At 42.0% G+C, this 27550-nt stretch overlaps 2 long non-coding RNA genes across 2 annotated transcripts; one reads left to right on the top strand and one right to left on the bottom strand.

Moving 5' to 3' along the window:
- The first annotated feature begins 273 nt into the window (after positions 1 to 273).
- LOC140718754 (uncharacterized) lies at positions 274 to 24905 on the top strand. Its single transcript, XR_012096781.1, has 3 exons — positions 274 to 341; positions 20246 to 20309; positions 24781 to 24905. It is a non-coding gene; the product is annotated as an uncharacterized lncRNA (long non-coding RNA).
- LOC140718753 (uncharacterized) lies at positions 9496 to 18748 on the bottom strand. Its single transcript, XR_012096780.1, has 5 exons — positions 18439 to 18748; positions 18287 to 18344; positions 17022 to 17081; positions 11263 to 11402; positions 9496 to 10167 (listed from the first exon to the last, which is right to left on the bottom strand). It is a non-coding gene; the product is annotated as an uncharacterized lncRNA (long non-coding RNA).
- Positions 24906 to 27550: the final 2645 nt, after the last annotated feature.

Here is a 27550-nt window from a genome sequence, read left to right as displayed (position 1 = left end):
TCTGCCTCTGGAGAAGATATTTCCTCTGGTAGGAGAACCTTAGAACAGGGAATCAGTTTTAAAAAATAAATTGTCTTCTACTTAAGGCAGACAAGAGATAAGCCATGGGAAGTGTTCATTTGGGCAGACAGAAGGGCAGGGCTGATATTACTTTCAGATCAGCATGACCTCATTAAATGGCTGAACAAGCCTGAAGGAGTGACCTATTCTAGCTCATAGCTTGTATGTTCAAAATAAAAGAATTCACCTCTACAGTTTCTTTCACTAGGTGAGATCAAAGTCACTGGGCACCAGTGTTCCAGTTGAAGTGATGTTTAAATGTCGCAGGCACTACAAAAAAGGTAATGATTATTTAATCTTTGCATGCAGCCTTTGTTGCAGCCAGTAATGAACACCATTGCTTTACTACTGATTGTAAACCTTCAGTCCAAAGAGAGTCTGGATTCTCAGGGTCCTGAGGCCAAAACGTGATGTTGAAGGTGGAGGTGCAGGTGAAGGCCTCATTTTTAGACATTGGCTTTAAGGCAGAGTCCAGGGACAAAGAGGATGGATTCAGCAACTTATTTGTGAACTAAGACCGAAACTGCCGAGACCAGCAGCAGTAATATCCTTTGCTTTCTCAGGCATAAGTGGAACTGGGTTGTAAAACGCCCTGCACTTTCTCACACCTGGTTTAAATTCAGCCACAAGGGCCAATTGCTGCACTGGTTTAACAGCAGGAAGAGATTGAACTGGAACACCAGTCGCGCTAGCTGAAGTCAAAGCTCTTGCCACTGAAGCTCGCCTCCAATAACACACTTGGCACACAGCCGACCTTTCACCTGTAGTGTTGACTTTGGCTCAGTAGTTCAGTGCTCTGTGTTTGCACATTCAACAGGCGGAGGTCAGGTCAGGTCAAGCCAAACCGTAAATCCCAACCACAGGTTGGTTTTCTAATTAATAATTCATTTAATTAAAGGCTGTTAGAGCAGAAAAGAAACCTTGTTCGCTCTCAGCTTTCTCCTCACTGCCCAGAAACATGGCAAATGTCTGCTAGCTGCCAATAAAGAACGAATCTGGACAAAATGAAGTCGGCGCTTTTCGACAGAAAAGCCATGAAGCGAAGAATCGAGCACAATGGCTTAAACAGTGCAAGCGGAGATCTTGTCTGGAAGTGGCAAATTTATCTATTGTTGAGTGGTGACACTTTGGACTATTGTTTGCTTTTAAGGGCGTGGTTATTCTGTGGGAATAGCCCATGAAACCTGCCCTGCGTATCGAGTGCAGCTGAAACTGAGCTGACGACACAGGTGGACTGCTGGCTGTCTCCTGGACCATTCACACTCTATGGGGGTTTGAATTGCTCTGTTCCAGACCATTTCCCTCATTTTTGTTTTTTGTTTCCTTGTTACATCGAGGCTATTATATGACGACGGAGAAGCTAAAAAACCATGACTGTTTTTCAACCCTGATATTTGTGATCAATAATAGCTTCTTCCCCTCCACCATTTGAATTTTGAACGGACCATGGGTCCATGAACACTATTTCACTTTTTGCTCTAATATTTATTTTTTAAAGTATCCTTTATTGTAATTTATAGTAACTTATTTTTATTCAATGCTCTGTCGTGCTTCCGCGAAACAACAAATTTCATGATATACTGTATGTCAGCGATAGTAAACCTGTTTCTGATCCAGCAATAAAGTGACACCAGATGATGTGCGGACGAGGAGTGTTAGGTCTGATTGTTCAGGTGCCTTCTGAGCATTCGTTCTATCAGATTGCCTTCAGATTCAGGCTCAGATATGTTTATTCTCATTAACACCAGGGTACAATGAAATTCCTTGCTCACGTGAAGCTCGCAGAGAAAACTCGACGGACCAATCATCGCTACTTGAAAATTACAAAATACTGCAGATTTTATTTATTTATTGAGCTATAGCATGGAATAGGCCCTTCCGAGCCTTCAAACCATGTCACCCAGCAACCACCTAATTTAACCCTAGCCTAATCACAGGACACTTTACAATGAGCAATTAACCTATCAACCAGTCCGAGGGGTGATTGATAAGTTTGTGGCCTAAGGTAGGAGGAGATGAGTTATACAGCTCCCGTTACATGCACATGCAGGTCAACTCTTTGAGTGATTATGCAGAAAGTTTGAAGTTAATAACTCATCAGGGGTGATTGATAAGTTCGTGGCCTAAAGTAGAAGGAGATGACCTGCGGACACTTTCTGGAGGTCCAAGATCCGTATGGTCCACGACCGCTGGACTAAGTGTGTAAATGTAGGAGGGGACTATGTTGAAAAATAAATATGCTAGGTTTTCTAAAATTGACTCCTATCTTAGGCCACAAACTTATCAATCACCCCTCGTACATTTTTTGACAGTGGGAGGAAAACGGAGCACCCGGAGGAAACGCACGCATTCTATGTAGAGGGCAAGCTAACTCCTTACAGAGGATGCTGGGATTGAACTACAAACCCTGGAATTCTCTGAGCTGTAATAGCATCATGCTACCATGGAGCTCAGATATGGAATCCCCAATTAAAATTCATTCGCCTTGGGATCCAGCTCAACAGGACAAGCCACCTCCACTCTTCCATAGGATGGTGAGCAATCTATGGACCTCAATCAGATTATGTATTATTAGCCTAATTACAGGACAATTTACGATGACCAATTAACCTATCAACTTATACGTCTTTGGACTGTGGGAGGAAACCAGGGCACCCGGAGGAAACCCAAGGAGAACACACAAAACTGCTACAGAGAGTGACAGGAATTGAACCTGGATCACTGGTACTGTAAAGTGTTGTGATAATTGCTATGATACCATGCCGCCGGACGTGGAAATCGGAAATAAAAACAGAAAACGCTCAACAGGTCAGGTCTCAGACCTGGAAGATTAACAGCGTTCTTTTTGTTGATCAGCTGAATGTCTCCGCCATTTTCTGGGACTGATCATTTCTTGCATTGCTTCCACGTATTCATATACTGGGCTCACGTGTTTCTTCAACACAGGAGTTTCTACAGATGCTGGAAATCTTGAGCAACACCCACAAAAGAGCCAAGGAACTCAACAAATCAGGCAGCGTCTATGGAGCGGAATTAAACATATGATGAATGGTCTTGGCATGAAATGTTGACTGTTTTTTTCCCTTCATAGATGTGCCTGACTTGGTGTATATCAACAGGATTTTTGATGTTTATCTTGTTGGCATATATAAAGAATCCAATGAAAACAAATGGATTTTTGATGTATATGAACAAGACGTGTATACACGGGAGACAAGGGCAACTGTTAATTGTCCATCTTTGGCTGCCCTTGAGAAAAATAAAGTGAGGTGCCTTCTTGAACTGTCACAGTCTATGTGGTAGATGAATAATTACTAATAATCACGAGGAAATCTGCAGATGCTGGAAATTAAAACAACACACACAAAATGCTGGTGGAACACAGCAGGCCAGGCAGCATCTATAAAGGAGAAGCACTGTCAATGTTTCGGGCCGAGACCCAGGACTCGGCCCAAACGTCGACAGTGCTTCTCCTTATAGATGCTGCCTGGCCTGCTGTGTTCCAATTACTAATAATGTTAAAATGATCTACTATTTATTACCATTATTATTATTATTATATATTTTTATTGTATTTGCACAGCTTGTCTTCTTTTGCTCATTGGTTGTGCATGTTGGTGTGTAGTTTTTCATTGATTCTATTGAATTCCGTTATCCTACAAGAAAATGAACCTCAGGGTCGTATGCACTTTGATAATAAATTTATTTTGAAATTTGATAATTCCTTATAGCATCATTGGAACATTTCTGAGAACTCAGCAGTAGCAAAACACTGTTTCTATTGTGGGCAGTGGGTTACATAAAGGCAAACTGGCATGTGCTCTTGTCTGGTGTAGTCCTCACGGACAGTAATGAGTAGAAAAACCAGTCTGTCTCTTGTCGGTTGAGGGAGGAATGTTGGTTGACACTTCGGTGTAACGCCCTGTTCTTCTATCAATGCTGCTCTGTGTTATTGAAAACCCATCTTAAACGAATAGGCCTCACCACTCAGATTTCAGACCATGTATATCCTGATCGGGAAGGAAATATTGCTTCTCAAGTGGTGCTTCACCTGCCCTGACAGGCCACTTCTGTAATGCCAGTCATCTCACTTTGAAATGGACAGGATATGATCTGACTAGAGTTTGGAACTGTCTATCAAGTTAACACAATCTCAGGTGTCTGATTGTCAAAATAGAACCCATACTTGCACTATTTCCTGATCAGTTAAGTGGTGTAACAATGATAGGCACTCAAGTTCCCGAGGGACGCTCAACGGCAAATGAATGGAGCTCCAACTCAAGTACGCCTTCTTCGCTTTGAGACTTGGCAAATGGTGGCAATCCATTTCCTTGTATTACAACAGTGGAATGAAACCCTTTTGGAAATCACCGACCATTCTTACGAATCATAATCAGGATCAGGCTTATTATCGCTGACATACATCGTGAAATTTATTGCTTTGCGGCAAAAAACTTTTTGTGAAAAAACAAAGATTGTTATTTTTCGCAACTTACAATAATTTTTATGCAATAAAATTGCTATAAAATAGAGTAATTTTACACTATAAAATTACTACAAAATACAGTAATTTTTGCAGTGTAAAATTAATATAAGTTACAAAAATATAAATAAATAGTGCAAAAAAGGAATACTGAGGTAGTATTCATGGGTTCAATAACAGTTCAGAAATCTGATGGCGGAGATGAGGAAGCTCTTCTTAAAACACTGAATGTGTGTCTTCAGGCTCCTGTACCTCCTCCTGATGGTACCAATGAGAAACGTGATGGAGAGGATCTGGTTGTAATGTCTCATGGCACTACAGTTCTGTGCAACAATCTTAGGCACATAATATAGCTAGAGTGCCAAAAACTTTTGTACAGTACTGTAGTAATTTCCTGTATTGCACAGTACTGCTGCCACAAAAAATAACAAATTTCTTGACATATGTGAGTGATGATAAACCTGATTCTGATATGACAATAGACAATAGACAATAGGTGCAGAAGTAGACCATTCGGCCCTTCGAGCCTGCACCGCCATTCTGAGATCATGGCTGATCATCTACTATCAATACCCGGTTCCTGCCTTGTCCCCATATCCCTTGATTCCCCTATCCATAAGATACCTATCTAACTCCTTCTTGAAAGCATCCAGAGAATTGGCCTCCACTACCTTCCGAGGCAGTGCATTCCAGACCCCCACAACTCTCTGGGAGAAGAAGTTTTTCCTTAACTCTGTCCTAAATGACCTACCCCTTATTCTTAAACCATGCCCTCTGGTACTGGACTCTCCCAGCATCTGGAACATATTTCCTGCCTCTATCTTGACCTATCCCTTAATAATTTTATATGTTGCAATCAGATCCCCTCTCAATCTCCTTAATTCCAGCGTGTACAAGCCCAGTCTCTCTAACCTCTCTGCATAAGACAGTCCTGACATCCCAGGAATTAACCTTGTGAATCTACACTGCACTTCTTCTACAGCCAGGATGTCCTTCCTTAACCCTGGAGACCAAAACTGTACACAATACTCCAGGTGTGGTCTCACCAGGGCCCTGTACAAATGCAAAAGGATTTCCTTGCTCTTGTACTCAATCCCCTTTGTAATAAAGGCCAACATTCTATTAGCCTTCTTCACTGCCTGCTGCATTTGCTCATTCACCTTCAGTGACTGATGAACAAGGACTCCTAGATCTCTTTGTATTACTCCCTTACCCAACTCTATACCGTTCAGATAATAATCTGCCTCCCTGTTCTTACTTCCAAAGTGGATAACCTCACACTTATTCACATTAAACATCATCTGCCAAGTATTTGCCCACTCACCCAGCCTATCCGTCACCCTGAATTCTCCTAACATCCTCATCACATGTCACACTGCCACCCAGCTTAGTATCATCAGCAAACTTGCTGATGTTATTCTCAATGCCTTCATCTAAATTGTTGATGTAAATCGTAAACAGTTGTGGTCCCAATACCGAGCCCTGTGGCACCCCAATAGTCACCACCTGCCATTCTGAGAAACACCCATTCACTGCTACCCTTTGCTTTCTATCTGCCAACCAGTTTTCTATCCATGTCAATATCTTCCCCCCAATGCCATGAGCTCTGATTTTACCCACCAATCTCCTATGTGGGACCTTATCAAATGCCTTCTGAAAATTGAGGTACATTACATCCACTGGATCTCCCTTGTCCAACTTCCTGGTTACATCCTCGAAAAACTCCAATAGATTAGTCAAGCATGATTTGCCCTTGGTAAATCCATGCTGGCTCGGCCCAATCCTATCACTGCTATCTAAATATGCCACTATTTCATCTTTAATAATGGACTCTAGCATCTTCCCCACTACTGATGTTAGGCTGACAGGATGATAGTTCTCTGTTTTCTCCCTCCCTCCTTTTTTTAAAAAGTGGGATAACATTAGCCATTCTCCAATCCTCAGGAACTGAAACTGAATCTAAGGAACAATGGAAAATGATTACCAATGCATCCGCAATTTCCAGAGCCACCTCCTTTAGTACCCTAGGATGCAGACCATCTGGACCTGGGGATTTGTTAGCCTTCAGTCCCATCAGTCTACTCATCACTGTTTCCTTCCTAATGTCAATCTGTTTCATTTCCTCTGTTACCCTATGTCCTTGGCCCATCCATACATCTGGGAGATTGCTTGTGTCTTCCCTAGTGAAGACAGATCTAAAGTACTTATTAAATTCTTCTGCCATTTCTCTGTTTCCCATAACAATTTCACCCAATTCATTCTTCAAGGGCCCAACATTGTTCTTAACTATCTTCTTTCTCTTCATATACCTAAAAAAGCTTTTGCTATCCTCCTTTATATTCCTGGGTCTGTATTGTGAATTGAGAGTGGAAAGGGGGTAGGGAGAGGGGAATCATGGTTGGGAAAATGGGAAGGGAGAGGTGCGGGAGTAGAACGCACCAGAGAGACATTCTGTAATGATCCATAAACTACCGGTAATTGTTTGGAATCAAATGACCTTGTCAGTGTCTCAGGGCTGGGTGTGTGTCTGCACCAACACTGCCCCCTGCCCCAGCATTCCTTCTCTGCCACCTGTTCCACATCCCTCCCACACAACAACACCCTCACAATTCCCAACATCCTTTGCTCCTGGCAGATGTACAAACTCGCTCTCAGTTCCAGGTTGACAAATGCAGTATTGTGCAAAAGTCTTGCACCCTAGCTATATGTATATGTATATATATATATACACACACACTTCGGAATTTTGCACAGTACTGTATGTTGTGGAAGGAGGCCAGTTGGTCCCAGTATCCTTGCCAATATATATACAAGCAAATAATGCACACCTAGGCTGTCTCATTGCTTTTTATGTGATCATGCTGTGCCAAATACTCTGCCATGTTTCCCTGGTTACACCAATGATGAAATTCTAAAAATATTGCAGTACTGTGCAGGAATTTGTAGTTCCTGAGTTTATGAGAAGTGCTGTAGAACGTAGAACATAAAACACTACAGCTCAGTAAATGCCCTTTGATCTATGATGCTATGCCAAACTTTTAACTTAATCTTAAGAACATTCTCACCCTTCCCTCCCACATAGCCCTCACACGGTAGCGTAGTGGTTAGTACAACACTTTACAGCATGGGCGAACTGGGTACCATTCCCTCTGCTGCCTGGAAGGAGTTTGCTCGTTCTTCTCGGGACTGCATTGGTTTCCTCCGGGTGCTCTGCTTTCTTCCCACAGTCTAAGGATGTACCAGCTGGTAGTTTAACTGGTCATTGTAAGTTGTCCGAGATTAGGCTATGGTTAAATCAGGGCATGCTCAGTGGCATGACTTGAAGAGCTGGCGGGACCTACTCCGCCAATCCCAATAACTAAATTGTATCTCAACAAATAAATATTTTTTCCATCATCCATGTGCCTACTTAAGAGGCTCTTAGATGTCCCTAATGCACTTGCCTCTACCACCAAATGTTTGTGGCATGGACTCACCACTCTCTTGGTAAAAATGTTAAGTCTGACATCCCCACTATATGTTCCTCCGATCACCTTGAAATTATGCCCCCTCATATTCGCCATCTCCACTCTGGGAAAATGTCTCTAGCTATCCACTCTTTCTATGCCTCTTATCATCTCGTGCATCTCTTTTCTCTAAAAAGAAAAAGCCCTGACTCACTCAACTAATAAGTCATGCTCCCTAATCCAGGCAGCATCCTGGTAAGTCTCCTCTCCACCCTCTGTAAAGCTTCCACATCCTTCCTATAATGAGGCAAACAGACTGAACGCAGAATTCCAAGCGTGGTCTAATATTTATACAAATGTAAATTCCTTCTTTCAGGAAGCTTTCTTCAGTTTAGTAGGCAAGGCCTACTTTTAAATTAATTATACCTCTGAGAAAACCATGTTGGACCTCAGAGGAATCCTCACTTCCCAGAGAGTACACAGCTTATCTCAAATCTCTAACATATGAAAACATTTTGGCAAAGTAAGTGAAGGGAAGTATTTCTTATTACATCAGATTGTACGTTTCAACTTTCTAATCATGTGGCTTGGGTTTGATTCCTGGTCGTGGAATGAACCAAAATTAAAGCAGAAAACACTAAAACTAGTTTCAAAGTGCAAAGTTCAAATTTTATTATCAGAGTACATACGTGTCATCGCATACAATCCTGAGATTCATTTTCCTCTGTAATGAGGAATATCAGAATGAAGGCCTCATATTTACCATTCACTAGCAAATCTCCAACTGAACTAATGCTTCAAAGCTCTCAGGTATTCTCCATTACTGGGAGGGGGCATGGTAGTAGTTAGCGCAATGCTTTAAAATGTCAGGTGTAAGATTGGTGTTTGATTTTCACTGCTGTCTGTAAAGAGTTTGTACCTTTGCACTGTGAACACAGGGCTTTCCTTTGTGTGGTCTGGTTTCCTCCCACATTCCAGAGATGTACAATTAGAGTTTCTGAGTTCTGGCCATGCTACGTTGGCGCCAGTAGTGTGGTGACACATATGGGCTGTCGAGCACAATCTTCACTGATTTGATTTGACACAAAACGGTACCTTTCACTCTATGCTTCAATGCAGATGTGACAAATAAAGTTAATACATGAATCTTTTTTTCTTTTGGCTCGGGGAAATCTCTGTCTAAATTTTTTACCTCTCTTTCCTACTTTAAGACCCTCCTTAAAATCCACCTTTTTCATCTGGCATTTGGTTCCCAATATTCCTTAGATGCCTTGCTCCCAGATTTTATTTGACTATGTCACTATGTACCGTACAACCCTGAGATTCTTTTTCTTGTAGGCAACCACAATAAATACAAGGAACACAATAAAATCAGTGAAAGACCACATCCAACAGGGCAGACAATCAACCAATGTGATAAAGACAACAAATACCAAAAGCAAGAAAAAAATAACATATGTGTTTATAATAATAATAATAATAATAATAATAATAATCATAATAATAATATGGAAAAACAACTTACTTACTTACTTCCAAACACATATATCTTAGAGAAATCAATAAGTGAAAAACACCAGAAATATGCTGAATTAAAAGCGGAAATTGAAAGACTTTGGTACATGAACACGGTATATATACATTGTTCCAATAATAATATCTATAACTGATATTATTCCAAAGGCACCAAATAATAGCTTTAAACAATATCTATGTAAATTTTCAGAAAGCCACAATACTAAACACCACTAGAATAGTCCGAAAGTTTCTAGCAATTGCGAAATGAATGTGCTTGGCTATGCCCGCACCCCAGGTTTTATCAGTTTGAGCTGAGAAAAAAATGTTTTTAAATTGTTATAATAATAATAAATAAGCAAAAAATATCAAGAATATGAGTTGAAGTGTCCTTAAAAGTGAGTCCATAGGTTGTCGAGTAAGTGAAGTTGAGTGAAGTTATCCCCTCTAGTTCAAGACCCTGATGTTTGAAGGGTAATAAACTGTTCCTGAACATGGTTGTCTGGATCCTGAGACTCCTGTACCTTCTTCCTGCTGTCAGCAGTGAGAGGAGAGCATGGGCTGGATGGTGGAGTTCCTTGATGATAGGTGCTGCTTTCCTGCGAGTGTTCCCATGTAGATGTACTCATGGTGGGGAGGCAAGGGCAAGAGTGATTGGTGGGACTACAGGAAATAAGAAGGAAGAGGCAAAGACAAAGTTGTTCGACCATGAGCAGATATAGACTTAATAAAAATCCTCCGTCCGTGCCATATTAATTTCATGATTTTATAACCTGTTGCTATGCAGTAAAGGATTCCAATTGACGTGTTCCTTGACTATCTACCCAGACTGGGAAATCTTAAACTTTCTTTCTTTTTGCCTTTAGCACATATTGTTAACTTTCCAGGATTCCTTGCAAAACCATTCTTTTCTTTTGGTATATTGAGATTTATATTTCTATATCAGAATTGTGTACAGTTCTGGTCACCGAATAATGGGAAAGATATCAACAAAATAGAGAGAGTACAGAGAAGATTTACTAGAATGTTACCTGGGTTTCAGCACCTAAGTTACAGGGAAAGGCTGAGCAAGTTAGGTCTTTATTCTTTAGAACGTAGAAGGTTGAGGGGGGACTTGATAGAGGTATTTAAAATTATGAGGGGGATAGATCGAGTTGACATGGATAGGCTTTTTCCATTGAGAGTAGGGGAGATTCAAACAAGAAGACATGATTTGAGAGTTAGGAGGCAAAAGTTTAAGGGTAACACGAGGGGGAATTTCTTTACTCAGAGAGTGGTAGCTGAGTGGAATGAGCTTCCAGTAGAAGTGGTAGAGGCAGGTTCGGTATTGTCATTTAAAGTAAAATTGGGTAGGTATATCGTCAGGAAAGGAATGGAGGGTTATGAGTTGAGTGCGGGCCAGTGGGACTAGGTGAGAGTAAGTGTTCGGCATGGACTAGAAGGGCCGAGATGGCCTGTTTCCGTGCTGTAATTGTTATATGGTTATATTTAGCTCTATTAAGTGTCAATAATGAGATTTTCTGCACTCGGCAGAGAAAGACACTACACAAAAGATTAAGCAACTTCTAGTGAAGATAATTGAAATTACGAGAAGCTAAATACCCCAAACATAAATACTCCACGATTAAGATCATGCCTTCAGTTAATGCTGATTTATCCTACTGAATTCCCTTCCTAGATCACACTATCCATCCTCACTACTTTAAGAATTTCCCAAAAACCTACCTTCTGAAGTAAGCCTTGTTCACCAGATCTTACCTCCATAAGTGTTGGCTGGTGGCACAACGGCATCAGTGCCAGACTCCGGAGCGAAGGCTCCCAAGTTCAAATCCCAGTCGGGCCACCCCCGAGCACGCTTTCCATCCGTGCCAGGTTGAGCGTTGAACTAGCCACTCGGCCTCATATAAAAAAACAAGGGTTGAGTCAGGAATGTTCATACCGTGACCCGATTAATCCGAAAAGGAGACGAATCCTAACATTACGCGCCAGACAAGAATGGCTGACTGTCTGGTGCGACACGCTAAAAAAAAGTGACTAACTCTTAGGTTTTGTTAGAAAGTTGCTTTTTTGAGTTGCTGTAGAAATGGGCTAGGAAATAGATTTAACATTTGGAGCAGAATGATGGGGCATAATTTTGAGAGGCTTTCATCGAGCATCCTTTTCACATGGTCAAAATGTCCAGTACTAGAGGGCATGCATTTAAAGTTAGAGGGGAAAGTTCAAAGGAGATGTTCAGGGGAAGTTTCCATTACACAGAGGGCACTTTTAGAGGTGGCGGTGGAGGCAGATCCGATGGAGGCATTGAAGAGGCTCTTTGATAGAAATATGCAGACAGAAGTGATTAATTGTCATGATTTCTACTCATTTGGCACAACATTGTTCCCAGATTCGGAACTAGAATCAGGTTTATTATCACTGGGGCTGCACGGTAGTGCAGTGGTTAGCACAACGCTTTACAGTGCCAGAGACCTGGGTTCAATTCCTGCCGCTGTAAGGAGTTTGTACATTCTCCCCGTGACTGCGTGGGTTTCATCCGGGTGCTCCGGTTTCCTCAAACAGTCCAAAGACATACGGTCGGTAGGTTAATTGGTCATTGTAAATTGTCCCGTGATTATGTTAGGATTAAATCGGGAGAGTTTCTGGGCGCTGTGGTTGAAAGAGCCTGTTCCGGCTGCATCTTAATAAATGAATAAATAAATAAGTAAACATATGTCGAGAAATTTGTGGTTTTGTGGCAGCAGTAGGATGCAGTACATAAAATATAAATATGGTAATACAGTACATATATGAATATATATGCATTATACACACATATATTCTGTACAACACATACCAAATGGTGGAGGAAATCAGCAGCTCAAGCAACATCGGTGGAAAAGAGCAAACAGTCAATATTTCATGCTGAGACCCTTCTTCAGAACTGAGGGGAAAAGGGGAAGATGCCAGACTAAAAAGGTGGGGGGGGGGGGGGAAGGGAAGGAGGCTCGCTGGAAGGTGATAGGTGAAGCCAGGTGGGTAGGAAAGATAAAAGGCTGGAGAAAAGAGAATCTGATAGGAGAGAAGAGTGGACAATAGGAGAAAGGGAAGGAGGCAGGGGCATGGGGTGGGGGGGGTAGTGAAAGGCAGGTGAGAAGAATGTACTGTGTGCGTATACCTCTTGAACCTTATATTTATTGGATAACACAGATTCAAAGATTTTGACTTGAAGATCATATTTTTGGGATGGGAAGTGGAAATATCATTGATTTCTTGAAAAATGGAATACAATCTGCCAGATTGAGCTCTCTAATTGTGGTTCCTTTTCTAAAGGCCTAAAGTGTATTTGGTGACATATACAGTCAGTGGCCACTTCATTAGGAACCTCCTGTATTTTTAGAGAGTCACATACTCAATATTTTAGGAACAGCTTCTTCCCCTCTGCCATCAGATTTCTGAATGGTCTTTGACCTCAGGCAGACCGCTTCACTATTTTCCCCCTCGTTTCGCACTACTGTATGTACAGTGACACTGCTGATCTCCTGGGATTTTCACACACAACGGTCTAGGGTTTACAGAGAATGGTGAAAAAAACAAAACACACAGTGAGCGGCAGTTCAGTGGGTGAAAACGTCTTGTTACTGAGAGAGATCAGAGGAGGATGGCCAGACCGTTTCAAGCTGACAGGAAGGTGACAGTCACTCAAATGACCATGTGTTACAACAGTGGTGTGCAGAAGAGCATCTCTGAATGCACAACACATTGCACCTCAAAGTGGATGTGCTACAGCACAAGTAGCATACACTTCAGATGAAACTGAGTCATAATAATAAATAAAATATATTATAGGTTATGATATTTCAGTATATCTATGTGAGATGAGGGACTCTGTTTGTTAGAGTTGACCATGGATATTGCAAGCCAGCTGCCCTGGGCAGTACAATATGGAGAGCAAGTTGTTGGCATGTAGCAAGCTCCTCCTCTCCACGCATCTGATGAACCCAAAGGATTGGCGGAGACCAGTACAGTTTGGTACCAGGAGTTGCCCATCAACACTGAACTCAGTGTAGGACTGCTTCGGGGATTCCAGATCCAGGATTTTCCCCTCGGGATTTACTCCCGAAGCCTTCCCTCTGTGAGCGGGTATAGCCGCAAGGTAGCGGAAGTTTGAGATCAGAGTTTTCCTTCTCCTAGGCGACCTGTCAATCACGGCCGACAAGCCCCATCTGCCCGAAGTGACTGGTTTTAAGGGGCCACCTTTGACCCCTCTCCTGTCAATAGAAATGGTTCTGCTGGGCTAAGCAGCTAAGCCACACATGAAGGGCAGGAGCTGGACTTGGCTGTCAGAGGCTATTTGAGGTGCACACCATTGGGAGCATTTAATAAGTAGTGGGAGCTTGTTCTCATTCCCAACTCCCTACCTGCTATAACAACATAGAATGATATATGCAGTATACATATACATATGTATGTATGTGTGTGTGTTACATATACACACACACATGCATACATATAAAGTGTATATATGTATAAGGTACTTTCTATTTATTTATTCAAAGATTTTGACTCCAAGAAGCTAATAATGTGGCCACTGAGTGTAGGAAGCAATCGAGAGAGACAACAATGACAAACACACTGAAAATAAATCTCGCTGCAGTTCTGGATCACTGAGTGAGTTTGCTAGTTTTTGTTCAGCCATGGGAAGCAGGAATCTTGTTGAATCGGTTTCATCTGGCATTGAGTTGGCAGCGCGCCACGCACCACATGCCAGGCTGCAGGTGCAGCAGTAGTTTCTGTGAAACAAGTGGGAGGCCAGGAACAGCAGCTTTTCAGTCTGTGATCAGACAGACCCTGGAGAGGGGCCACGGACACTCAGAATGGTGGGACTTTGGGGCTGGAGAATGAACAGCGAAACCAGTTCCCTGGTTTGTGTGTGCAACAGAAACACTTTTGTAGATGTTTTCAAAGGCTGTTTTTCAGAGCAGCAACTTCAGATGGGCATTTTTCAGCCAAAAGGAAATTACCTAGTGTTGCTAAGATACCAAATATTGTGTACGCATCAGCTCCGCCTAAGGCTGTGTATATCTCACTCACACTGTATACTGGGCATGTACAAGCTCAAATAAGACAGAAAGCCACTCTGTCTACAGCAGCCTCAAGAAATGTTTATGCCAAGTTAGTGTATTGAGATTGGCTTTTGGACACTATAGACAATCACTACCTCCTCAACTTTAAAGGCACAAGTTCCCCAGAATAAGAATTTGCCAAATCATAATTTTGAACTAAATAGAGTGTGGGGTGTTCACGATCATCAGGACAAAGAAGGTGAGCCCAGAGAGCTCATGATGATGCACTTCAGACATTTATTACACTATTGTGTTGTGTGATTTCAACAGTATATTTGCCAAACTTTTTTGACTGCTTTGGTCTGAACGAACCCCTTGTGTGCTTTTTTAAATGTGGCTCTTGAAGAAAAGATTGGAAAAGTAAACTGAAACACAAAAAGCTGGAAATTCAGCATCACGAGAAAAAGAAACAGAGTTGATGCCTTGGGTCATAAACACCAGAGATCCTTCAGATGCTGAAAATCCAGAGCAACAAACAAACACGCACACACAAAATACTGGAGGAACTCAGCAGGCCAGGCAGCATCTAGGGAGAGGAATTAGCAGTCAATGTTTTGGCCCGAGGCCTTTCATCAGGAGTGGAAAGGAAAGGGGAAGAAACAAGAATAAGGAGGTAGAGAAAATTACATCTTCTTCAGCCCTTTACCTATTCTACCTATCACGTCCCACCCTCCCACTTTCCCCTCACCTGTTTTAATCTAACACCTGCCAGTTTGTACTCCAGCTGCCCCCGCCCCCCCATCTTCTTATTCTGGCTTCTTCCTCCTGGTATGCATGTTCATCAACAGTGCCTATATGGAACTCTACTTAATTATGAGATTGAGGAGGTTTGGTATGTCACCAAAAACTCATACAAATCTCTATAGATTTACAGTGGAGAGCATTTTGGTAGGTTGCACCACAACTTGGTATGGTGGCTGCAATGATTGCAAGGGACTTCAGAGGGTTTAAACTCGGCCAGTTCCATCTCAGATACATCCCTTCCTACCATCAAGGCCAGCTTCAAGAGGTAGTCCATCAAGAAAGTGGGATCCTTCATTAAAGACCCTCCACTAACCCAGACATGCCCTGTTCTCATAACTACCATCGGGAAGGAGGTTCAGGAGCCTGAAGATCCACACTCAGTGATTCAGGAACAGCTTCTCCCCCCACCCCCCCCCCCCCCACAACCATCAGATTCCTGGGTGGTCCATGAACCCACGAACACCACTTCATTATTCCATTTTTATTGACCTATTTAATTTTGAAATTTGTGGTAATTTTACGACCTTGCACCATGTTGCTGCCATAAAACCACAAAGTTCACATCATAGAAGTCTGTGATAATAAATCTGATTTTGATTCTGGTGACAGTATACATGCTGCCATATTGTGGACTCAATGTATACAAGAATGGATATGCTCGCGACAAGTTCGACCTCAAGCTCAAATTCAAGTTTATTGCCATTCAAACATATACATGGACAGAACCGCCAAATGAAACAATGTTCTTCCAGATCAAGGATTCTCAACCTGGGGACCGCAGACCCCTGGTTAATGGTAGGGGGTCCATGGCATAAAAAAATGTTGGAGGCCCCTGCTCCAGACCAAGGTGCACAACACATAACTCACATTCAACACATGAAGTAACATTACATGTACAGTACACCGCCAAATGAAGCAATGTTCTTCCGGACCAAGGTGCACAACACAGTACTTAGAACTCACACACAACACATAATGTAATTACACCACAAATAAAATACAAGTTAAAAAGTAAACATTACAACGCTGCTTGTACTTCATAGGTGATGAGGTCTGGGTGGTGACAGTGAATTCAGTCGTCTCACAATCGGGAGGAAGAAGCTGTTTCCCATCCTAAGAGTCCTTGTCCTCATTCCTGTGGTAAGGACAGCCCAGAGTTTTACTTCAATGTGCCAGTTTGCAGGCTGTTTTCTTATCAACTGTATTACAGTTGGTTCTTTATCCTGTACATTAATCATGCAGCTCAATCTAGATTAACTCAAAGCCCGGTTGCCAAGGATCGTTATAGTTGGTTTGGGAATGCTGCAAACTGGAACTCTTACTCCCACAGTCCATTTGGGCAGTTGCTCACTTGAAACAAAACCAACAGAAAGCATTTCCATTCAAGACAAAATGTATACTTCACAGTGTTCTGGCACGCTTAAGTGGCCGACAGTTACTTTCATGGCAAAAGGAAGAGTGAAAAGCAAAATCCTCCAATTCTTGGGACATCCTTCATGTTTGTAGCTCTCTGGGCAGAGTTGCAGTGCTTGGAGCACAACACAGAGCTAACCTGCACTGACATCTGGTTCTTTAAATTTAAGATCATGACACCCAAATTAAATGGGAGAATAACTGGGGTGAGTGGGGCGGGGGGAAGCTAGGTGATCTAATCTCAGTCCTATTTCTTACCTTTTTCTCATACGACTAGGCAAAGAGGCTTCATCCGGCTAGATGGTTATTGGAGAGAAACTGACAGAAAGAGAGAAAAAGAGAATCTAATGCAGATAGTCAGAAACACAAAGAGAAAGAAAAACAAAGAAAGAGGCACTAACAGGAAGACTGGGAGAGAGAGATAAAGAGAATGAGTGAGGAAGAAAGGAAGACTGAAAATGATTAAGGGAGACACTCTGATAGACTGAAAGACAGACAGTAAGGAGCGAGAGAGATGAGGGTTCAGTAACGCTGAGCAAGGGTGACGGAGACACTCAGGCACTGTCATACAGGGAGATAGACTGATAGAGTGAGAGAGACAGTGGCAGAAAGACAGAAAGAGGATGAGAGTGTGATGGACAGAGGCTGAGAGATACAGACAGATAGAGTGAGATACAGTGAGAGAGTGACAGACAGACAGAGAATGAAAAGAGGAGAGACAGTAAGAGAGGCAGGGGGTGCACAGATAGGGAAAGTGACACTGAAAAAGAGATAGCAAGTGATGAAGAAAGAAAGAAAGATAGGGAGTGGGAGAGTGAAGGAGGGAGAGGGAGATGCTCTGGCAGGATAGTGAATTTTAAACTGAGAGATTTGCCATCGATGTTAGTGGAAAGGAAGTGTATTTAAGCCTGGAGTAGGGAGGGCAGGAGTCCTTGTTGGAGTGTTGTTCCGGTAAGGCTACAAAAGTAAAGCTGAGCAAGGCAACAGGCAGGGAATTTGGAACAGAAGTGCACCAGTAGGAGTTGAATATATTGGACAAGGCCCATTTCCCAGAGTCACCACACCTGGTCCCACTCCTCCCCATTAAATGGGCCATTTGCAGCACATTGATCTCATTGGCCCACCACTGTCTGTTTCCAGCACAGGGTGCAGGTTTGAATGTATTTGGAGATCCTGTACCCACATATTTTATAGCCCTTGGCCTCCAAAAACATCGGAAAACTATTAAAATTGAAATATAACATTCTTTTTAAAATCTTAGCACTGTTATTTCCAATCCTGAAAAAATATGAAGAGAGTAGATGGAAAGAAGTCAACCCCATTGAGAAGAAGATTGAAGAGCAAGGGGACATGAAAAGAAGAGCCAAAGGTGACAGCTGGGAAATCTTTAACACTGCAAGTATTGACGGGCTAGAATATACAGCAAAGGAGAGAAATGGAGGCAAATTCAATTGTATCTGAAAGGAAAATCTGCAGGACTATGGGGAGAGTTGATGAAACGGAAGGAGCTTGAGTATTCTTACACTGAGCTAGTACAGACTTGATGGGCCAAATAGCCTCCTTATGCTATATTTGGTGGTTCTGTAACAAAAAAAATAAAAGTAAGGCAAATGTAATCAAAAGTGCATAAAATGCAGATTTAATGAAAGCAAAGTGATTGAAAACAAAGACTTACCTTCCCCATTCCTTTCTGCTCTGCGGAATAATATTCCCCATGAAATGAATAGGGTTTCAGTTCCTGTGAAAGGTCTGCCCATGGGGAGCGAGACTGCGACAGAGTGAGCTGACAGGTTCACTCCCCCCACCTCCACCACAATCTGACAGTCGGTTCTACATTCCCAGCACACAAGAGGGGGTGGGGTTCACTTCAGTTTGAGTGGGTGAAGTCGGGCAATTCCATTGAGAAACGCTGTCCAGATAGGTCAGAGACCCTTTGTGGAGAGTCTTTTCCACACACCTCTCAGCGCGGACCTCCCTCGCTCAGACAGAGACGAACAAAGGAAGAGAGCATCAGTTGCAGCTCTTAAATAGCTCCAACATGCACAACTGTTGCAATTTGAAAAAAGACCCAAAAAAAATTGTTCGACAATCATCTCGGATTGCAGAATGCTCTGCTTGTCATTTGCAATAACACGAAGCAATCAATTGTGCATCTCGAATTACCTGCTGGGTAGTTCATCAGAACTGCAAAGGAACCACTAAAATCAAAGTGTTGTGCATTAGTAAGAGAACTACCAGTTGGTGTAGTGTCTTCGTTCAGTCTCTGCAGAGCCACACATCATCTGTGTTTGCAATTAAAACGAGCTGCACTAAGCGGATATTTAAGTTAAAAAAAAATACAACACGCACTGGGAAGCTCTTGGATCAATAAACCCTTTGCAAAGCATCTGATCATTTAACTATGGCGATATTTAATATCCTAACTGATGTGATGTCAAACAAGGATTAACTGTTGCCTTTATGTGATCTGCTCAAGTACTAAGACTTGCCCCGGTAAAAGATATCGAAGGAAATTGCTGACTAAGTAGGAAGGTTTCATTGTTGTAGATAAAATATAGTGGTTAAGAAATAAATTGACTGCAATCAAGAAATGGTTGCCTCGTGGAGGATTGAAACAAACATTTTTGGAATTCTGTGAGAAATCATAAACATCAAAGATTCTGTAGATGCTGGAAGCCAGAGCACCACTCACAAAATGCTGGAGGAACTCAGCAAGTCAGGTAGCATCTATAGAGGAGAATAAAGGTCAATGCCCTTAACCTTGACCTGGTGTTCTCATTTTAATGCCTACAGATTCATTAAATCTCTGGATTAAAGTTCCATTACCAGTGTTTAAAGATCAACATGTACGCTGATAATCTAACGTCGACATGGGATCTCAATTTCCAAATGGAGATTCTCAACTTCCAGCAATGTCTTCTTACTCCTCCTTCTCTCATTTTTTTCACTCTCCATTCTGGCTCCCCTCTTACCAGTTCCATTCTCCTCACCTCCCTCTGATGCCCCTCCTTCTTTCTTTTCTCCCACGGTCCATTCTCCTCTGCTCTGCGATTCCTTCAGCCCCTTATCTCCTCCACCTATCACATCCTAGCTTCTGACTTCATCTACCCTCCCTCAACCACCTATTCTGCCCCTCGCCTGGTTTCACCTATCATTTATCTGCTTGTACTCCTTCACCTACCCCCACCTTCTTCGTCTGGATTCTTCGCCTTCCTTTCCAGGTCTCAGCCTGAAACGATGGCTGTTTATTCCCTTTGTGGAGTTCCATTAGAATGTTGTGCGTGCTACACAGAAGTTCCAGCGCCTGTAAAATCTCTTGTATTTAAAATTATCGGCCTCACCTTGACCCATTTTAATGCCTACAGAGTTATTAATCCACACATTGAAGTTCTATCGCCAGAGTTGGACTCTGCTATTCGCTGATCTGAGATTCTTTCAGAAGTCAAGAACAAGGCTTAAATCATGTTGCTTCCTGTTAACAGGACACAGAGATTGGGAACGGAGGAGACAACAGAGGGAAAAGAGCAAAGAAGGCGAAAGGAGATGGTGAGCCAGCGTGCTCTGCTCTTTTTATACCATAGGCAACTACATTCCATTCAAATTTGTAGATAAGATTAACCAATCAGACAGCCCCTATTCAAATAATGCAATACTCAAGAAGCTTATAGAGTAATAATGTAACCGCTAGGGGACACACTAAATTATCGCATCTACATACTTTGACCACAAGGAAACATACTGAATAATTGTTTATACATAGGTAATTGGTACCTTAAACATTCTATAGCCAGGAGATGGTAATGGGGAGATGGTCCCAGTGGTGTGGACCTTAAATAGTCCCTGACAACCAAGATCGGCTCCTGGCCTTCACATGTGGGTTAGTTACTAAGTCTGGCAGAGCTGTTTCTTCTGACAGGAGAAGTGGCAAAGGCAGGTTACTGGTGCCTTAAAACTAGTCGCTTCGGGCAGATGGGGCCCATCAACTATAGCTTGCAGCTCACTGGGGAGAAGGAAAACTCTGATCTCAAACCTCCGCTGCCTTGCAGCTATACCCACTCATGGGGAAGGCTTTGGGAGCAAACCCCGAGGGAAAAGTCCACAGCTGGAGACCCTAAGGCAGTCCTACATCGTTTTCAAAGCTGACTAGCAACTCCTGTGATGCTGCTGGTAACAAACTGTATCATTCTCGGCTGTTCTTTTGAGTTCAGTAGATGGGTGGAGAGCGGGAGTTTGGTCTCCATATTGTATTGCCCAGGCTTGTGTATCTAGACAGCTGGACTGCAACATCTATGGTCAACCCTGACCAATAACGACCTCACATAGGTACTACTACTGGCATAAGAAAGTTAAACTGCAAAGCATTAAACATTATTCAGTATAAACCAACACCAGTATATAAGGATCAAAACGTAGGCTGATAATCCTAATGTGGATATGGGTTCACAGTTTGCAGTAAAAGATAAACCAAAACTGATCTGTTTATGCCTCAGACTGACTTAAGGAATCCTGCAATACCAATCTATATGTATTCTCTCGATCTTCAGCTAATATTCCTACCCATCCCACATATCCAATCACTTGTCTTATTTCTGATTAAATAGGCACAGAATAATAATGATTGCGCTCAACAAAGAAACTCATTGGGACATTCTGAGAAATGTCAAAATCAAGCCCAAGTTCATTGTCATGTATGCAAGAGCATAAGACAACATTAAATACTATAAGTATTAATGACCAGATAATGATGACCTTATTTAGCTTCTTTGTGTTGAAAATTATTTGCCTCAGTGTTATTCATTAACTCTCCACAATTAAATTTATTTGCCAGAGGACAAAGGACGTGAATTTGATCAGAAGTGATCTTAGCTCTGCAATTGTCTTCATCTTTTCAATATGCTCCTTCTGTCCTGACCTTTACTGATCTCCATAACAGTCATTTGCAAAATTAATTGCTCCAATTTTAGCAGCTCTTCTTCCATCTGCAAAGGTTTTAATTCCCTCCATGAATCTCTCTATCTTTTCATTCAGTAATACTCACTCCTCCCCAGCACCCTAGAAAGTGTGAAGATAAGGACGTGAAAAATGGTCCATTGAAGTATCTCCATGATTCAATACACAGTTGGTCCTGTTACCCATGTGCACTTTACAATAGAGAACAGAACAGAACAGGACCTTCATCTGAAAATGTTGTGCCAACTTTTTAAACCTACTTAAAAATCAATCTGAACCTTCCCTCCCACATAGCCCTCGATTTTTCTTTCTTCCGTCTGCCTATCTGGTGGTTGTCCATTGTGTTTGACAATAACAGGAAACCTGTGCAGGAGAGTTTTTTTGAAAAAAAAAACAAGATTTACAGAGTGCAACACATAGATACATCTCAACATAACTTGTGTACATTCATATATTGTAATAAAATTGATCAAAATGTTATAGCATAACACATAAAGGTATACCACTCTGTAATCAAAAATTTAAAGATAAGTCATACATCATAAAAGAAATTTTTTTTAATTAAAAAAAAGTCAACCCCCTACCAAAGAAAGTAGTTTTTTCTGTCATCCATCAGGAGAGTTTTTAAAGACATTGCACTGGAAAAGCTCCACTCTCCTGACCTCAGAAGTCCAGGTCCAGTGGTAAGAACAAGTGTCACAGCTGGGTCTTCTTTGATTGCGTGGATGACCATGACGCCTTCTGTGCCTTGTCATGCCTTGCGCTCTCCATGGAGTGCTGCAGTACCACCTCTCTGGCATTGGATCTCACTGTAGATCTCATCCACCCAGTTTACTGGACCTGACTTCGCAGGCTAGGACATGCATGCCCCTATCTCACTGGGTATGAGGCCACTGGCTTCCCTCACCTAGTTTAGCCCACCTGCTGAAGCGGTGTACCAGGATGTGGCCATTGTCACATGCAAACAGTTCCTTGGAACTACAGGTGAGAGCTGAGTGTCCAGTGGGGACCAGAGGTGAGTGAGCTGCTCCAAATTGGATACAACACCCCCTTCACCAGAGGTGTTACCCCTCCCTGGACACCCTGTACACACATGTCAATCCAAGAGTCCATTCAATGTCTGTAATGCATCTACTACCTCTGGCAGTTCATTCCATGCATTTATCACTGTGTACAAAACTACTTCGGACATCCCATTTATACTTTCTCCAGTTGCTCTAAAAATATTTCTCCCTGTATTGTTACCCTGGGGTGAAGTTGCCAGCTGTCTATTCATGCTTCTTATCATCTTATACACCTGTATCAAGTTTCTTGTCATTCTTCTTTGTTCCAAAGAGAAAAACACTAGTTTTTATGGTGAATATGAGAGGGCACAATTTTAAAGTGATTGTAAAAAAGTATAGAACCATAGAACACTACAGCACAGTACAGGCCCTTCAGCCCTCCATGTTGTGCTGACCCATAGAATCCTTAAAAAAGTACTAAACCTACACTACCCCATAACCCTCTATTTTTCTTTCATCCATGTGCCTGTCCAAGAGGCTCTTAAATACCCCCAATGTTTTAACCTCCACCACCATCCCCGGCAAGTCATTCCAGGCACTCACAACCCTCAGTGTAAAAAACTTACCCCTGATGTCTCCCCTAATCTTCCCTCCCTTAATTTTGTTCATATGCACATAATTTTGTACATATATGTATGTATTGTACATATACGTATGGGGGGATATTAGAAAGTTTTTAAACGAAGAATGGTGGGTGCATAAAACTTGCTACCATGTGTAGCAAGCTAAATTTGTTATCAAAGTACCTGTAGGTCACCATGTACAACCCAGGGATTCATTTTCTTGTGGGCATACTCAAAAATCCAATATCCATAATGCGAGGGGTGATTGATAAGTTTATGGCCTAAGGTAGAAGGAGTCAATTTTTGAGAACCTAGCACATTTATTTTTCAACATAGTCCGCTCCTACATTTACACATATAGTCCAGCGGTCGTGGAGCATACGGATCTTGGACCTCCAGAAAGTGTCCACAGATGGGTGATTGATAAGTTCATGGCCTAAGGTAGAAGGAGATGAGTTATACAGCTCTCATTGCATGCACATGCAGGTCAACTCTTTGAGTGATTGTGCAGAAAGTTTGAAGTTAATAACATCTCCTTCTACCTTAGGCCACGAACTTATCAATCACCCTGGTGAGTTATTAACTTCAAACTTTCTGCATCATCACTCAAAGAGTTGACCGGCATGTGCATGTAACGAGAATCATAGAATAAATGAAAGACTGCACCAACTGGAAGTTCAACTGGTGTGCAAATGACAACAAACTGTGTAAATACAAAAATAAACAATAATATTAATAAATGAATAAGCAATAAATATGAGAACATGAGATGAAGAGATCTTGAGAGTGAATCCATTGGTTGTGGGAACATTTCAGTGATGGGTCAACTGAAGTTAAGTGAAGTTATCCCCTTTGATTCAAGAGCCTGATGGTTGGGATAGGAACTGTTCCTGAAGCTGGTGGTGTGAGTCCTGAGGCTGCCGTACCTTCTTCCTGATGGCAGCAGCGAGAAGAGAGCGTGACCTAGGTGGTGGGGGTCATTGATGACGGATGCGGCTTTCCTGTGACAACGCTCCATGTAGATGTACTCAATGGCGGGGAGGCATTTAGCTGTGATGGACTGGGCTGTATCCACTACTTTTTGTAGGATTTTCCATTCAAGGGCATTGGTGTTTCCATATGAGGCTGTGATGCAATATACTCTCTGCTACACATCGACAGAAGTTTGTTAAAGTTTTAGATGTCATGCTGAATCTTCGCAAACTCTTGAGGGAGTAGAGGCAGTGGGTTGTAGGAGAGGCAGATATATTAAGGGTATTTTAGACTCATAAGTAGGCACAAGGATGAAAAGGAAAATGGAGGGCTATATGGGATGGAAAGATTAGATTGATCTTGGTGTAAAGTTATACAGTTGGTCCAACATTGTGAACCAAAGGGCTTGTACTGTGTTTTATGTTCTATGTTTGCCCCCATAATTACTGACCTCTTTATTCTCCAAAGGTCTACCAATTTCAGTCTCGAATGTAAAAGCACTAAAGTCTTCAGATTGCTACAAAATCTTCTGATTCCTGGAAGACAAACATGCATAGATAATGGGATAAGGATCTGCGCATTTGATTTCTGAAGGGCCGATTGGCTGAGGTAACAAAAGTTGCCCAGTAGAATTGTAGCAAGTTAGCAGTGAAGGACAGTAAGAAACAAAAAAATCAGAATCAGGTTTAATATCACCAGCATATGTTGTGAAATTTGTTAACTTTGTGGCAGCAGTACAATGTAATACATGATAATAGAGAGATAAAGAAAACTGTGAATTACAGTAAATACAAACAAGAGAAAACCTACAGATGCTGGAAATCCAAGCACACAGACAAAATGCTGGAGGAACTCAGCAGGCCAGGCAGCATCTATGGAAAAAGTACAGACGATGCTTTGAACTGAAACCCTTCAGCAGGACTGTACATATATGTATATGTATACCTGTGTGTATATTAAATAGTTAAATTAAACATATAGTGCAAAAAATTGGAAAATAAAAGTAGTGAGGTAGTGTTCATGGGTTCAACATCTGTTCAGAAATTGGATGGCAGAGGGGAAGTAGCTGGTCCTGAATTGTTGAGTGTGTGCCTTCAGGCTTCTGTACCTCCTCCCTGATGGTAACAATGAGAAGAGGTTGTGGAGGTCCTTAATGATGGACGGCGCCTTTCTGAGATTCCGCTCCTTGTATACTATGGAGGCTAATGTCCGTGATGGAGCTGGCTGATTGTACAACTCTCTGCAGCTTATTTGATCCTGGGTAAGAGCACCCCCCCCCCCCATACCAGACGGTGGTGCAGCGAGTTAGAATGATCTTCACAGTACATCTGTAGAAATTTGCAAGTGTTTTTGGTGAAATACCAAATCTCCTTAAACTCAAGCTCAAGGGAGAAAAACATGATAAATACAGCGTCTGCAGTGTGAAAACAACCTGTATAATGATTGTCAAGTAGACAGCCTGTGCAATTCTCCTCATCTGCCAATCACACAGAACCCCCTACTAGTATGAACCCAACTGCTTTCCTCTATCTCTCCAACTATTATGCAGGCAATAGCAATACACATTCAAAAATGTTCCAAGTCTGACTGATAGCCATCTATTTTACAATGGTTGATAGTAAACACATTGTAGATGGGAAGGTGATAGCAGCAGGAGTCCTTGCTTCCAAGTTGTTTTAACAGAAAAGGGAGCCCTGTTGATCTGTAATTACTAGGCTGATTCATGGAACAGGTATTTGAAATAATTACAAGTGACCTGCCAGTTCCTGTCTGACCCCTCGAGTACTAGAAGAACATTATTTACCCAGCCATTTTAATATGACAGCATTAACCTTTAAGTACAGCAAACACTCAAAGGACAGGGAAAAACAATCGACATGCACAGCCCCAGAATATTTTCTAGTTAACAAGACAGCCACATGGCCTTCCCCCCATTGGGCCTCATTGGGGACCAGATGGGCTGATTATGACACTGATTTTTTACCCTTCTCTTTCTTATTCCTTCTGGGGATTCTTTGAACTTAAAAGTTTCCAGAGATAAATTAGTATAAATCTAGAGATTTGGAAAACTTCCAGTGCTGTCATCGAGAAGATGCATCTTCAGATTCAGATTAGATTAGTTTTCTGTCATATTCACCAGACTGTAATGGAATTCCTTGCTTACATGAAACTGACAGAGTAAACAGTCTACAGCACAATAGTAAATACAGCAATGAGGGCCAAACCACAAAATTCTGCAAAGTATACTAATGCAAACTGAGGTAGTACAAGAAATACTTAAAGTGACAATAATGGAAGAGGTAGAATTAAGGGCAACACCTCCAGGAAGGAGATGTTAAAGAGGTCATTGGTTCAGAAGTCTAATAACAGTAGGAAATACACTGCTCTTGAGTCTGGTTGACTGGTTGTCTGGGCTTTCAAGCTTTTGTGTCTTCAAAATCAAGGAAGAACAGTTGTAGTAACGATGTTAAGTAAGTACGTTTTCTGTAAACTTGTGAAAGTTAAGGGTGTGTTGTACTGTGCAAAAATCTGAGGCACATATAGCTCGGGTGCCTAAGACTTTTGCACAGTACTGTATTTATCAATATGGAGCAGAGACTGAGTTTGTAAATCTGGTGGGAACAGAGGATGTTGGGAATGATGAGAGTGGAGCATTGCAAGAGGGTTGTGGGACAGGTGGCAGAGAAGGAGCACCAGGGGTGGGGGCTGGCGTGGTGCAGACACACCCAGCCCTGAAACACCAGGCAGGGTCATTTGCTTCCAAACAATTGGTCTATTGATCATTACAGAATGTCTCTCTGGTGCTTCCCACTCCCTCCCCTTTTCCCAACCATGATTCCCCTCTCACTGCCCCCTTCCCACACTCAGTCCACAATAGAGACCCATATCAGAATCAGGTTTATCATCACTCACATATGTCATGAAATTTGTTTTTTTCGCAGTTACATACACAGTATATATGTGTCAAAGTATATGTGTGCGCGGAACTGTACACCTGGGAGGTAAAAAACCTTGTCCCTCATGACCTCAGCTCTCCCAATGTTTGGAATGTCTCAACTCCTCATCGCTGACCCATCGTGTCAATATCAAAGTCAAGATATTATCCTATGTGCTAGTACAGATTTGCACAGGTGCAATGAAAATCTTACTCGCAGTAAGACAAACACACATCATCAGATAAGCAGCATTTACACGAAAAACATATTAAACATAAATTTTACACGATTTTTACAAGAAA

The sequence above is a fragment of the Hemitrygon akajei genome, chromosome 30 (assembly GCF_048418815.1).
Source record: "Hemitrygon akajei chromosome 30, sHemAka1.3, whole genome shotgun sequence".
NCBI classification, from domain to species: domain Eukaryota; kingdom Metazoa; phylum Chordata; class Chondrichthyes; order Myliobatiformes; family Dasyatidae; genus Hemitrygon; species Hemitrygon akajei.
The sequence above is the reverse complement of the archived record's forward strand: the minus strand, read 5'-3'. Positions and strand labels throughout refer to the sequence as shown.